This window comes from Marmota marmota, unplaced genomic scaffold, assembly GCF_001458135.2.
Source record: "Marmota marmota marmota unplaced genomic scaffold, marMar, whole genome shotgun sequence".
Classification (NCBI taxonomy): domain Eukaryota; kingdom Metazoa; phylum Chordata; class Mammalia; order Rodentia; family Sciuridae; genus Marmota; species Marmota marmota.
The window spans coordinates 14,713,850-14,729,938 of record NW_026000221.1 but is presented as its reverse complement, the minus strand read 5'-3'; the positions used below and the strand labels follow the sequence as shown (position 1 = coordinate 14,729,938).

Here is a 16,089-nt window from a genome sequence, read left to right as displayed (position 1 = left end):
ATATTAAAAAGAGATATCATCCCTGTACTGACACATAGTAAGTGTCCCATAAAGAGAATACCTTGAATGACCTTGAAAAATCCTATTCCTCAAAGTCCAAGAAAGTAGGCCTCACCCTCTCTCTCAGATCTCTACTTTGGATTGGATAAAGGTCCTAATGAAGCTAGGCTTAAGGAATGGATCCAGCAGGCATAATTTCCATCTCCACATACATATCAACATGTGGCTCACTCAGTAATGTTGGTCCATCTTACCTTCTTCACCCATTGGATACTTGCTGCCAATTTCTATAGCATACTCCACCCATCTGATTGGTCACTCAACAAATGACAGAACAATTCAATATCACGGAGCCACCAAGCCAAAAGCACAGTGATTTCTGCAAAAAAAAAAAGCAAAAAAGATATTTAGTAATTTAGAGATGACAGGGCTTGATAAGATGATCCACTACTTTACATGGGGGATACACAGTTGCAGAAGACAGGCTTTTCTCTTGGAAGATAACAGATCAGATGTGCAAAGAAAGATATAACTCAGTTATTACAAAGGTAGGGAAACTTGTCATGGTTTTTGAAGTACCAAAATGGTGTGATTAGTCATCTGCATTTGGTACTTTGATGACAAATTAATTGGTCAAGCAATTAATTAAAACAAAGTGAATTTCTCCTGCATTTGCCCTAGCACCAACAATAAACCTGCATGTGAACATATGAAGTCTTGAGACAATTTCTAATAGAAACTATGTTCTGAGTTCAAGCCAGGCCTTCCTTTATGAAGTGGGAAGCACTGTTCTGGAGATGTCCGATCTTTGAGGAACAACAAGCTCAAGGACAAACCGTCCTATGGTGGTGGTGACAGGCGATGTCATCCCCATTCCAGAAGACTAGAGCATTGGGCTGAAAGCACTGCAGTATTCATCCGGGTTATGTTTTGCCTCACTACACAGTACTCTGGGTTTTCTGTGCTGGGCTGTACTGCCTGGATCTGGTCTGATTCATCTTCAAATCTACTAAAGTGTCTAACACATTCCCTAGCCAGAGCAGCTGTTCATATATTTGTTGAATGAATGAAAAGAAGTACATGAAGTATCTAAACAGCTGTTGTCTTTAAAAATGGGGGCACTGAACCAAGAAAGGTGTCGGCTGGCGTAGCTTCTCTGACAAGAAAACAAAGGAATACTTGAATGCCCTTCATCTCTAGAGCTTCTACCTTCTAGGACCAACTCACATCTGCATGGGGAGTGTCAACAGCAACTTTCATTGATTTCATTTATTGTGCTTTGGCTTTTTTTTTTCCAAATCTACTTTTCCCTCCTCATCTTGCTTCCATCCAATGGTTCCTCAACTTCGTCCAAAATAAGCAATATACACCCTTCTTATTGAAGGACAGTAGATGAATTGTAAACCTACTAAGTTATCCTTAGCACCATGTTTCTCATAACTGTACCAAGAAGAACAAAAAATATATATATTTTTTCTATGCTGTTGCTAAGATGTCATGGGCATAGCAGCACTGAGATTATTTACAGACACACATGGAGTCATAGAGGAAAACCACCTGGAGCCATTCACTCAACAACAGCTAATGGATGGGGAAAGGGTCCTACTTGGCAACTATATTGCTTGTATCCAGTCCTCAAAAAATGGCACATGCCTGTAATCCTAGTGGCTGGGGAGGCTAAGGCAGGAGGATAGGAAGTTCAAAGCCAGCCTCAGCAACTTCAGGAGGCCCTAAGAAACTCAGTGAGACCCTGTCTCTTAAAAAAAATTTTTTTAAAAAATGGTTGGGGATGTAGCTTAGTGGTTAAGCACTTCTTGGTTCAATCCCCAATACCAAAACCAAAACCAAAATAACCCCAGCAATAAACCACATGCTTACTCATAACCCTGTGTAGACTCCAGGTAAATCTGAGCTGATCCTGGGTAACCAATAAAATATAGCAAAGGTGGTATTGTATGGGCCTCAGGTGAGGGTCAAAGAAGCACAGCTTCAAACTAAAGAGAATCATCCTTGCGCCCTCAGATCTAAAGGTGTTTGCCTTGATAGGTTTAGATTCATTTGGACCCATCACCCTTTCTACCTTCCAGTTTCTCTCTTTCCAAATGGAAGCGGCTGTCTATTTTATGTCTGCCTACTATTATATCAGAGAAGCACATAACTTCTCTGGTTTCACAAGTTCACAGTTGCAGGGAAATTTTGCATCAGGATAAATTGTATCGAGTCTCTCACCTGTACTGATTCAGATGTCATTTAGATGAGACATTGGACTTTAATGTTGAAGTTGAAACAAGATAAGATTTTGAGAGCTATTGGCATGAAATAAATACATTTTATTTGCAAAATGGCATGGGTTTTGGACTGAATATTTGTGACCCTGAAATTACACATGTTGAGGTTTACATAAGGTCAGGGAGGTGGGGCTCCCATGATAATCCCATCATAGCATTCGTAAGGAAGCTAGAGAATGAGCATGTTCTACTCTTCCTGTTCCCTCTCACTCTCCTCTCTCTCCATCTATCACTTTCTCTCTGCTTTGGAAGGATAATGAGAAGATGAGAGGACGACCACATGCAAACAAGGAAGGAGACCCCCAACTCCAAGAATCAAATCTGCTGACACCTTCCTCTGAGACTTCTCAACCTTCAGAACTATGAGAAATAAATATCTCTTGTTCAAGCTCCTCAGCCCTTGGTATTATGTCATCACAGTCTGAACTGATTCCTACAGAGACCCTGTGGCCTGCCTTGTGCTCTTTGAAGGCTTGCTCTTGGAGAAGCCAGCAGGCATGTGTGGAGTCTCAATGCTCTGAACCATCATACCGTGAGCAATCGTACCCAGCCAGCCAGATGCTGCCCACCTTCTTCTGCTTCAGCCAGAAGGTGAGTAAAGGTGCCATCTTGCACACTGAACCCCTTCAAACCTTCACATAGCTCCCATCATCTAATTACCAGGCATGAGAGAAATCCTAGGAAAAACCATCTAAATTAATTCACAAAACTCCCAGAACTATAGGGGATAGGTATAAATTGGAGTGTCATGTTAGTCATCAGTAGGTAACCAGAATGCTATAAACAGGGATGAAAAAGGCACTTTCCAGGGGCCTCTGCAATACAACCACCCCGAGTATCAAAAGCCCCATTTCGCCCAAACTCAAAGGGATATAATTCTTGCTGAAGGTATTCAGCCAATAGCCCCCAAAGAAGACTTCAGGGCCCGTGTTTCTGCTGTTTTCCTTCTCCAGACTACAGTCTGTCAACGATGCAGCTCTTATCTGTCGTCAGCATGTTTTTAAAAGTTCTCAAAATGGATAAAAAGTGAACTGGACTCCCCACTTTGTCTTGCATTCTTTACTTCCCTGAAAAATGCTTTCTATAAAACTTCTTTCGCCAAAGCCTGCAGAACCAATGAAAAGCTTCAGAAGTAAAAGCAAACAAGAAAAAAAAAAAAAAGATGATGACAAGGATGAATCATCTGTGAATTCTCATCACTGCAAGCTTCTGCAAAATAGGAGCTGTGAAAATTTCATGTGCAACAAGAAGACCTTGTGCCTTAGAAAGAAAACGATAAATTCAAGCATTCTAAGTTGTTCTTTGGGCTTTGGGGAGAGTTGATGGGTCTGAGAGGGCTCTGCGGGTTGGCTGTACATCTTCTCTCCGTATAGGCCTTCTCAGTTGGGACATTCACTTTCCCTCATCTTCCCTGCATCTCAGGAACCCCTGGGAACTGGAACCATGTGTTCCCTCCTGAGCCAAAACGCGACAGTCCAGACTTGCTGCATCTGCCTCCTGGCTACTCTTAGGATCTCCCCACTTCATTTTTCCAGGCTTGCAAACCATTACAGCCCTGGGGTAAAAAAAANCTATTATTTTGTATTTTATTTAGACACAGGGTCTCACTGAGTTTCTTAGGGCCTCCTATGTTGCTGAGGCTGGCTTTGAACTCTCAGTCCTCCTGCCTCAGCCTCCTGAGCCGCCGGGATAACAGATGTGTGCCACCATGCCTGGCCATAACTTTCTCTTTGTGAACAAAATAAAACAAATGTTGTGGCTTATAGATCAACATGTATGGGTCCTCTTTGAGAATGTGGGCTCAGCCAAGCCAGGTGTATATCAGAATAATTGTCAACAACCCCCAAAATAAATAAATAATATAATATAATATTATATATACATATGTATATATGTATATATGTTCATATGTGTGTGTATATATATATATGTGTGTGTGTGTTTGTGTGTATATATGTATATATTACTGGTAGTTGGGTTGAAAAATAGTCCCCTTCCATTTACTTCATGAGTGCATGCTGTAGGATCCTCAGACTTATGTCTGAATGTTCTGTGAGCTCAACCCATTATAGGTACAACAGGGATCATAAGCTAAAAGGTTGACACCTCCATTTTACAGACAGAAAAACTGAAGCTAAGTGATAAATGTCCAATCGCATAGGGCAAGAAAGTAGCATAGCGGGTGGGGTGGAGTTAGCTCATTAAGAGACATCCACTCCTTTCTACAAGTTATAAAGATGAGACCCACTTCCCAGGGTAGATCATGCCCATCCCTCTGGGATATGGCCAAAGATAATTTCTACTTTTTGGCATAATGATACAACAGGGAATTGAGATATTCTGAAATGGAGCTGATTAAAACAAACCATGATTAAATATTCATATTTTGCTATTGTATAATCAAGTGAAAAGCTAGGTGTTTGAAACATTTATTAGGTAAAGAAATGGAGCAGTAGCCTTACATTTTCCTACCTTCTAGAAAGATCACCTTGCTTTGCTGATGTAGCTCTGTGCTTTTCTTGCTCTGTAAGCAGAAGGGGTTACAAGTATTCAACAGACCCCAAGTGCCTACAGATGAGACCTTTGTTTGGGGGTTTTCACATGTTCCTGACATCATCAAAGTGATGGTGAAATCAATTAATAATCACCACTGGGTGTTTTTCTTTCCTGTTATCGCTGAAGTTCTGAAACCATATGGCGAAGCATATTTTGTAGGATAGGTTTGTAGATTCTGATTTTTTTTTTAAATGGAAGAAGCAGATAGCTATAAAGTGTGAGAGAACAGCAGCACTTAAAATGCAGGCTTTGCCTCTTTTAAGCTAATTTGACTTTGGGCAAGCAAGAACTTTCTGTGCCTCAGTTTCCTCTCTACAAAACTTAGATCATTAACCATTTTGGAAGGTTATTATGAAGAATAGTGATAATAAATTAAACACCTCCCTTAATATAAACAGTCAAAAATCAATAACTATCATTATGAAAAGATAGACATTGCAATTTTACAATGGTATAAGATTCAAAGTTGAATCTTCCATTGTATGTCTGCTATTCATAAAGTCTTATGGTATGCATGCAAATATTTGTATAAAGCCAAAGACTGGAATACTTTCATATGTTGATATGCAGTCACAAAACATGTAATTAATATTCATCTCTAAGCATTTTCCATACTATTCTTTTGCAATATGAAGAAACTGAGTCTCAGAGAAGCTCAGGGAGCCCTGGAAGCACTCTGGCTCAGCTAAGATCTCTGCTCCCACTGTGTGGTTGAGGACTGCCAGCAGCCCATAGCTCAAACTTCCTTGCAAAATCTCCAAGACCGGCTACTCTGTGCCTGGATGGGGGTGATGCCCAACATCTAATTACAAGAAAACATCCATAAAGAGTTCCTGGGCTTCAAATGGATTTGACACAGCGGCCCTTTAAATGAAACTCAACACGATTATCTTATTTCTCTTTAGCAGTTTTGCTAAGTAAGCCATGGCTTTAGAGGTACCTAATACAAAGTGACAACTTTTGCCATTTTCCAAACGCCCGATGGAAGGGCGTAGAGAGAGTCCATTGTCACCATGGTAATTACTGCACAATACCTGACGGCCAATGGACAATCAGGAGGCTCGGGCAGCCACTGAATCCGGCATTGTCCTGGCCTGATAAAAAGATTAGAAGCCCTGAAAAGCGGGGGAGCAAGATCTCACAGCTCTTTCCCTGGGCCCTGAAAGGCCCATTGTGCTACCACCATAAATTCTGGGTTCCCCGGGCACTTGACAACTAAAGCCAGGGATAATAGAATTCTTGTGCCCAACAAAACAGTCCTTGTCCGATGCCAGTCTTATCAGCCGCATTTACAAATGTCTTTCGTTGTACCCAAATAATTCCCTATTAGAAGGGCTATTGGGAGCAGAACTAAATAAATATTCACAGCCTTTGTAATATCTTTGGGAAATGAATAAACAAACAGTCATCTAGCATATGAGCAAACCTCCTGCTACTCGCTAGACATTTTATCCCCATTTCTTACCCAAATTATAGAGTTTCACTTTCTCTTTAACATACTGACAATTGTCATACCGGAAGCTCCAGTTCTATCTCTGTATACCTGGTATATTGTCCTGATGCTTTTGCATGCATTTTCGAACATTAAATTCCCCAACAGCACTGGGAGGGGCTTGACTTATTCCATCCCCACCTCCCCCAAGAGGAGGAAAGCAGGTGTCCGAGAAGTAAAGAACTTGCCCAAGGTAGCCAAGCAATGATGACAGTGGGAATTCCAACCTGGGTTCCCTGGCTCCAAAGGCCTGGCCCTTCTCACTCTTCCAATGTGATTTTTCTAACCAAATGAAAAAAAAGTGAAATAAAAAGGCAAAATACGTGGGGGTCATCTAAGCACATCCACTATAAAAATCTGCATATACACACAGAGCCTATTGATATTGTTCAACAATCTGCGAACACCTGGAATAAAACAAAAATCCGAAGTCTTTCTCTAGGAGCGTGTCTTTTATTTTCATTCTAAAATGCTAGCAATTTTGCTCTTTTACTTTCATCCTATGGAGATGGCAAACAAACAAAATTAATAACATCAAGCCTCAAAAAATTTTGAAAGCTATCCATGCGGTTGACTGGTCATGCTTTAAAAAGAATTGCTGGGTTGCAAAGCAACCAGTGGGCACATGATCGAATATGCTCTAGAACCACATTTACCTGTCTTCTGTGTCTTATTTTATTTTGCTTACTTGTCTCTTGGTTCTGATTGAAAATGATGCCCGTGGCAAAACAGACACTGTCTTGTTGACAAAAGTCACCAACTAGAAGGAAAAGAATTTATATTTTTAAAACGACCATATTAAAACCCCAAATGGTTTCCTGTGAAGTCCAGCAATGACCATGCTAATTAACACAGCTTATGCATGTCTCTCAGGTCTGCCCCAGCCTTACCTACACACCTGACCTCCTCCCCAGTAAGCCCTGCTATTGGCTGACCCTGGCAGGTCCTGCATCTAAGTGCCTCTCTGCACACACTGCTCCCTGGGCTATTCTCTTCCATTCTAGTTACTTAGGTGGGACTTCCCTTCACTTCCTCGGAGGGCTCCATATTGGATTCCCTTAATGTACTCTATTGCTTTTGCTTTTCCCATGGGTAGAGCTCTTTGCATAATGGATACTTGCCTCCATTCAACTCTGCATCTAAGGAAACTGTGAGGTATGTGAGGACTGAAATCACATCTTATATGCATCTCTGTTGGCCCAGGTCAGTACACTGCTAGCCCTCTACAGGGCAGGCTTTTGGAGTAGTCAATGAGTGATAATAGTTACACAAACAGATATAACAAAACTATTATATATATATATATATATATATATACATACATATATATATGTATATATATATAAAGTAATTTTCTAAAATATGTAGAAAAGTTAAGTAATTTCCTAATATATACATATATAAAAATAGCTATTGACCTTTTATCTTCTTGTTTTCAGATGGAAGGTCTAATTTGTGATGTGTTTCCATGGATTATGATGCTGTACTCGCTTGACTCAAATTAGTCAGCCTTGATAAATGCAATGAGATTCTATTTGGTTTGTTTCAAAGATAGTTAAAAATCAGTAAGTAGGCTATCATTTTGCAATCAGCTATTAACAAGAAAAGTCAGGGAAACCAACAGGTGTTTTCTGACTAGAATAACATGCATGTATTTGTGCAAGCATTGAGTTTGGAAAGGTGTTATCCATATTTTCCAAATATTCAATATGCTACATGCCAAGTGAAGCATTTTATCATCTTTGGACATTTAAGGCATGATTGGAATCTCATGCACATCATGTGCACATCTATTTGCTCAGGAGTTGAGCAGTAACAGACACAACTTAATCCAAACAGGAAATGACTATTCCTGACATTTAGTAGGAGCTTGTAAGATGCCAGATGCAAGGCTAAGCAATTTCCTATAATATATAATTTAATATTGTAAAAATATTTGAAGTCAAGTTTTTTTGATATTTTCTTATTTCATAACTAAGAAGATGAGGTACAACAAGGATGAGTGAAGTTAGCCACAATAACAAAGCCACTAACCCACGAGGCGGGATTCTGACACAGGCTGGTTGAATCTGTAACAATGCATCCAACTTCTATATTCAACTGCATTCTTCAGATATAAACTAGGGCACTCATTTAGGGAAATAGTCCAATGAGTTTAAAAAAAATGACTAAGAACTATATCCCTTTACAGTGCTACCACACCATCCAAAGAAAGCCATTGTCAAAGAAGAACCTACAAAGTATTGAAGGACCACAACAATTCTTACCACACCCAAGAACAGTATTTCTAATTTGTTCACATCTAGGCAACTTTCAGTCAAGTAATCAAAATATCTGCAAACTTCTCTGGAGGAGGCAAATCTCCATATTCACAAACTTAGAGAAGCACATACACTCACACTGCAGTTTTAACTGTGTGTCCAAAGTACTTACAACTACCTTCTTAATGTAAGAATAAGGGTAAGGTGTACCATTCGTAGAATTATGATATAGCAGGTGAGAGCTCCTTCTGGGGTCATTATGCTCAGATAGAAATAAAACAAAGTTTGTCAAAATTAAGTGGGACTTTCCTTTTGAAATGTGAAGTTACTTTTTTTTAAAAAAAAGTTATTTTGTTATTTACCTCTTGTGAAACATTCTGAAGATACAAGCTGTGAAAACTGGAAATTATCTATGAATTTCACAAAGTCAAAAAGTGTGTACGTTTGCTTGCTTACTGTGTATTAAGTAGACAAAAGTGCAAACTAAATGCTGTAGGAAAACTTTTGAACAAATGAATAAGGAAAGGAGGAGGAGAATCCTGGCACATGATCTCACCTGGGCTGCACTGAATGGGAACTTGTAATTTTCCTTAGACACAGATTTGAATTTGGCCACAGAGAGGTTGACATGAGCCAGGGAGAGAGTCCAGTGGGTGCTCTGCCTCCTCATCACACCTCATTAAGTACACTGGACTCATTCAGGGTCCACGGGAGAAGAAGGCCATTAAAATGTTTCAGTTTTAGTTTGCTGCACTTTATTGGTGAAATAACATTCTTCGCTGGTATGCACAAATTTTGATGATATTAAGGATGTTGGGAAAATCACCTGCCCATATCAAGAACCCAATTCTCTCACAGCAAGTTTTATCTAGGCTGGTCCCCCACGATTTACCTCTGAGGCACGTACACACACACATGCATAAAACCTCAAAGGACCATTTGACTTTATCTTTTTATTTCCCTCTCTCCCTTTATCCTTTTCTTTTCATCTTTTTTGTTTAATTCCTTGAGTAGTTAAAATTTATGTCCATGTCTACTAATTTAATTAGTAAAAACAAAGAACAAGGAGGAAAAAGAAATAAAACATTGCCCGCCATAGTGTGGAGTTGGATCATCTTATCAGAATGGGTTTGGATCACTCTGAGCAATCTTGTTCTTACATGAAGAGATGTGCTCAGATCAGAGGCTCAGAGGCTTGACCAGGTCCTCTGCAGCAAGATGCACTTATTAATCCTTTTGCACACAGCTTCAGCCAAGAAAATGAGGCTGGATTTTGATACACATTCTCTTTGTGCTTTCTTGTCTTTGATATTTGCAACTGTCTGATACAGATAGATACAGATATAACCACAAATACTACCCACAAGTTGATCACTCATTTCTGGAAATACTTAAGCCACTTTCCTGATCCAGTAAATTATGACATTCATTTGGCTCTGGGTACCAGAGTAGATTTGGTGAACCTTAAGTTTCTTTCCTACTTTGAGATTATAGAATTTTGTAATGGGAATAATCAATTCCCCTAGGTAAAGACATCCCACTTCCCACCACCAGGGTTCTAATTTCATCTTTGGAAATATTGAGCCAGGGGCTTGTGCGTCTCTGTCATCAACACAAGTTTGTGACTTTATGATCCAAACTTAATATCTTGATGATGGCCATCTTTAAGGTCTCTGCAGAAGACCTTGGGGACCAGCTGTGATGGGGGCAGGGGGGTATCTTTAGCTTCCGGTGTGACATGCAGGCAGTCATCTTTCTGAGTCCCTGACAAGATGTCACCCTCAGAGAAAGCCTACAGGATCCTATCTAGCCAAAGCAAGGGGCCTGTCACCCAGCAAACAGAGATAGTTTGAAGAGTTAGAGACCCACCCCCTGCTGAGGGAACTCTTGATTCCAGTAGAACAGTTTTCACTGGGGGCTCTATGACTTATCAGTTCTGTCACTTAAGACTCAGGCTACCAAGCTGCCAAATGGGAACCATAACACCACAGAGCAGTGGTGAAGCAAGAGTCAGTGTATGTAAATGACACTATTGTTTCTGGTACAAAGTTATGATTCACTAATATCAGTCAACATCATTGTCAAAGATATCAATTTTTTTCTGTTACAAAAGTTCAGTGTAAAGAAATTAGTGCAAGATCTGATACAATAGGGACCCACTAAATTGCTATATTTATTATTGGTATTAAATCACCATTGTCAAGACATAGGGAGCTCTGATGTCAATTTTCTTTCAATCCTGATCTCAGCTGCAAATCTCAGTGATTTGCAGCAATTCCCAAACAAATCTCTCTGAACAAAGAGAAGGCACTCTCGGGCTCGGAATGCATTCAGTGGCATTGCTTCCCTTTAATTATGTCTATTTCTGGGGTGACCCCATATTTATGACAAGAGGAACTGGTTGGGCATCAATGAGAGGAATACAACTTCCTTCAAAAATATTTAAGAGAAGTAGACGAGTCAAAGGAAAACACTATGTAAATAATAATTAGAAGAGGTCCCAGATACCATGAAGACACACCTGGGTGGGTGACTGAAGGGGTGAGAACACCCATCCATTGCACTGCACTTACTTTGCAGAGTGGGGGACCAAACCCCCAGTGGGAGATGGGGGAGGGGTAGAGCCCATGGGATCTCAGCAGCCACAGATGCTTCCTCCCTTCTGCATCCCAGCATCTCTGCAGAGCAGCCTCCTGAGCATCCCATGTCAAGCCAGGCATATGAAGGGACTTCAATGAATGATGGTGGAACTCTCCCAAGGACAGAGGAAGAAATGCAGGGAGAGACAAATGCCAATCCTAACGTCGTGACAGAGGAGGGAACAGAGTCTAATCATTCCAGAAAACTAGGTCTTCACATAGAAGAAACTAGGTTGAAGATTCTCTGGGCTAGGAATTTACTTGTACCTCCCCTATAATTTGTGTCATGCATTTACACATACCCTTTTTTTATTCCAAAGGGGATTTCAGACTTCCCTCAAAGATGCATAGGATGGAGAAAAACGTAATACTGTTTTATATAGTAAAAAGGAGAAATTGCAGCATGGATAGAATAATATGTAAAAGTTTCAATTGCAAAGCTTGGCTTGTAAGTCATTTAGTTGCAAGGGCTGTGGCATACGAAACGGGGAGGACACACAAGGAGTCACATGGCCACAGTGCCTGAGAAGACAAACTGGTCCCCAGTCAGGTCACAGCCACTGGAGACACTGATGCCAGCATGCTCTGCATCCCACAGATGACCCTGCATCCGGTAAAGGGCAGCATCCTGAGAGTCACAACAATGAAAGCAGAACCACTGGGCAGTACAGAACTGCCACACTGGCAGGTGAAGACACAGAGCCTCCCACCCTCAGGTGAGGGGCACAGAGAGGAAGGATGCATCACAGCACTCTCCGCCAGGAGAGCCTGTGAGCCACCATCCTCCACAGGCTGCTATGTGCTTGCTATATACCACAGGCCTGCTTTTGCCACCTGTGGTGTCAAAGCACCTGAAGTCCCCTTGGGTCTGCCTCTTCTATTTTGAACAATAACCAAGCCCCTCCTGATTGTCCACATTCTCAACTTTATGCATGCACACACACAACACACACACACACACACACACACTTCATGGAGCATCATATCTGTCAATCACCCATCCAGTCAGCAGACATTTCTTGAGTGTCTATTATGTGCCTGACCAAGTCAAAAAGTAAGGAGCCAAACAAATAGAGCTGCTCCTCCTACAGAGCTTTCCTCCAGCAAGTCAATAGCAAGGAACTGGATAGTGATGAATGACATAGAAAAAAATTAAAAGGTTAATAAAAGAGAGCAGATCACAGCTCTTTCTTTAGCATCCCTTTAAGCCAGTACAAACCTGCCCAGCACAGAACTCAGCCACACTCTTTGTTTACAACAGTCCTTCTCAGCGCCCCGGGGACTTCAGTCCTTGACCACATTGTTTTGAGGAAACATATTGCCAACCATTTGCCTGCCACCCAGATCCCTGCAAGGTTACAAACAGCAAAATCTCTGTCACTTGCACCATATATAGCTCCTACTACACCCACTGCATAATTATCTGCATCTGATGCAAAGGATAAACACAGAGATCCAGACTTGAGGTTTGAGTGACATCACAAATCACAGGATGCTGAGGGCAAAACAGATTTAATCCAGGGACTTTGCTGTCCTTGACAGAACCTGGGTATTCCTAGGGTACCTCAAAGGCTGCTGGAGGGGCTGAGGTGAGGTGGGCAGAGCCTTGTGGGACTTCTGGGAACCTCACACCTTTCTCCTTCTTTCTATTTAATTCACCAACGCTCTTCTTTATCTGTTTTGTAGATGTTAGCATTTCGGGTAAGATCATATTTGCAAAAATCTGCATGAAGTTTATGGAATCAAGAGGGAAAAATAGAAACAATGAATCTAGTAGCTAAGTGACTCCTTTGGATTTTTATAGAACCTCGGAGTGGATGGGCATGTTCAGATGTGGGCAGATCCACCCAAGAGACAATGCCTGGGCGTTGACAGAAGGCTCACATGAAGTAGGGCAACTGTGTACTTGGAAGTGGGGATGGACAAGGGTGTGGAAAAGGGGCCTGTAAAACAGCAGAGGACTGTGCTTCTAAGGGAGGTGAATACCTTCCTAGCCCACTGTGCCCTCCCTGGAATTTTGCCTTCACTATAATTCTGACCATTCATTCATTCATTCTCTAAAGCTCTGGCCACTCATTCATTCATTCTGTAAAGCTCTGACCACTCATTCATTCATTCTCTATAGCTCCGACCCCTCATTCATTCATTCTTTCACTTTTTCCAACAATAACATATCAAGTATTTCTAACTGTTAGTGGTTCTGCAAGGATAATCACAGGCCATCTGGGCCATGTTGAGGTGAGGCAGAGGAAGAGAGGAGGAAGGGAAAGAGAGGAAGAAAAGGAGGAGGGTATCTGAAAAGTAAAGCCGTCATGTAAGTGGGGGTCCTGAAATGTCCTGCCTTCTCTGTCTTCACAAGGGGGTGGTGTCTCACCCAGAGAAAATATTGAGCCACAGAGGAGGCAGGTGAGTACAAAGAATGAAAAGAGCTCCTGAAAGAAGACAGAACTAAAGAAAAGAAAAGTCAAGAAGACCCTGAGGACATGATTGGATCTCTGAGACCGTCTATTTTTAGTGGCCTGAGCAGACTGTCTCATGCGACCTTGTCAAATTACGATGCAAAGAGAGTCCATGAACTTTCTCCCAGCTTCTCCTGGGAGTCAGCTCATCGTCAGATCCCCTTCCTCAGACTCATGACTAAAACCTAATAACCTCATTAAAGGACTGGTCCTAACAGGTATGACCCCAAAGCAAGCAAATGGATTGACACCAATAATTATCTGTCTTCTTCCTTTTTTGTCACAGAGATTTTTAAATATTAGGTTCACTTTTCCTAAGCAGGTCTAATTTTTCATTACGTGTGTTGTTTTGCATTCCAGCTAAAATGCTACCCATTCCCAGCAATGAGGAAAGATGCTTGCATCCAAAGCCATCTTAATTATTTAAATTATTTTTAAAGATTAAAAAAAAAAAGAACAGAAAGGAATTGTGATATTGACTACTTCTAGGCTTCCCCGTGCATGTTATGAGAACTCTTTTGTCATTAGAGAAATAAAGCATCACAGCTGTGACAGTCTGGCTCAAAACAAAGTAACTAACTTGATGTTAAGGGCCCCCTTGGTTTCACGATTCTTTTAATAATCCCATTCTTTTGCCAACAAGAATTATATCCTTATTTTCCCGTAAGAAAAAAAACAGAATTTCCTTGTTGCAATAGGAAATGTTTAAGTAAAAATGAAGGTCACTCTGCATGGAATCACAGGCCTTCCCCAAGGTTGCAATTTCACTGATAAGAAAGCAATGTGGAAAAATTTCTCTGTGCTCTTCTGCCATGGTTCATTATGAAATAAACTCTCTACTGCAATGACGCTAATGTAAAAATATTCCTAAGTTGCATCCTGAAAGGAAGGAGAGAAATAAAGATGCTTTATGAGTCAGAGTATATAAACTGCGGGTGAAGTTTTCTTTTCTGTCTTTCTCTTCAATGTTTAAAACCGTATCTGGCCTAGAAATACATTTGTAATGTTATCAAATCTCATCATCATGCAACCCAGAGTTCTGCAGTGTAGATCCCTGAGCTGGCCACATCCAAACTGAAGGAGCTTTCTGATACATCAACACCCTCCTGCAATTTCTTGAACAGTCAGGAAAACCTACTCCACCTAGAGCTGCCAGAAGGACTAGCCAATTTCTCCCAAAATAGAATCAGGAAAATAGTTTACAATGCTAAATGACGGAATCATCAAAGTGTCAAATTAAATATTGATACCAACAATTCGAGTCTAAAATACTCGATGTTGTCGGAAGAATGCAAAAAGGGAGGTCAGCAACTACCAAATTGATAGCGTGAGCATGAGAAGGATATTCCTGGAAGCCTCTGCATTTTATTTGGTGCCCTGATTCAATGCCAGCTGACCATATATGGTGCCCATAGAATGGTGCAGGGGCTGAGCACCACAATGCTGAGCAAGTTTGGAGCCTGGCCCCTAATGAGCTTGCTCTGGATCTAAGTGTGACTTCACTTATTTCAAACCTGGATAGAATTACCCAGGACAACACATGAGGTTTGCTTCAGATCAAGATAAATTAGCCAGTAACAGGGGAACAAAGCCAACTGGCGAACAGATCGGGGTGGCCAAGTTCAAGTCCACGCCCTGCCCCTGTGTGTCTATGCACAAATCCCTTTACCACTCAGAGCCTCAATTTCCCCATCTAAATAATCAGGGGGTGAGCAGAGATGATGTCTTAGAAAGCTGGAAGCTCCCTTATGCTACGGTGCAACAGACTGGGCAAGGGACTTAATTCCACAAGTTCCTTTCTTCGGAAGGGGTCCTCTCTGATGCCTAACACAGGTTGCTCTGATGATTAAAGGAGGTAAAGCACACAAGGCACTTAGCCCACCCAAACACACAGCGGATGCTCAATAGACTGTGCCCAAATTAAAAGAAGTCAATAAGGATACTATTATGGGTTGGAAACCCCTGCCAAGATGGAATCCTGCTCACTTTTCTAATTCCTAGCACCTGCCATAGGTCAGGCACATAGGAGGTGCTCAGTAAACAGATAATTGTTAACTAATGAACTCTTACTGATTAGAAGCTTTGATTGGCAATTCGGCACAGAGGATTCATTTCAAATGGGGAAGGGGATCGGTTCTTCAAGTTTATAAATGCAGCTCATTTAGAGAGAGTATTTTTCAAAATGCAAGGTAAGTGAGATGGTGGCGAAAAGATCAGACACACTGGGATGTGCTGACAAGGCCAACCTCCCACCTGCTCGTGAGATCAGCAGAGGCCAGAGCCAAAGGCATGAGTCACCACCCGGCAACGCTGAGGCGGGGGACCAGTCCCAGGCCTGTGCTGGCCTCTTGTAACTGTCCCCATCGAGCTCTTCATTCATTGAACAAGCGGTCC

General features: G+C 41.4%; 1 protein-coding gene across 3 annotated transcripts in view; it reads right to left on the bottom strand.

Moving 5' to 3' along the window:
* Window positions 1-16,089, bottom strand: part of Cdh11 (cadherin 11) — a 148,985-nt gene that overhangs the window by 88,346 nt on the left and 44,550 nt on the right. For 2 of the 3 annotated variants that reach the window (XM_015488653.2, XM_048792051.1), the window contains exon 2: window positions 255-379. The exons of the other annotated variant lie outside the window; for it this stretch is intronic. The gene's annotated coding sequence lies outside the window, so the exon portion shown is untranslated. The remainder of the gene's footprint in view (window positions 1-254; window positions 380-16,089) is intronic. 3 annotated transcript variants of the gene reach the window in all.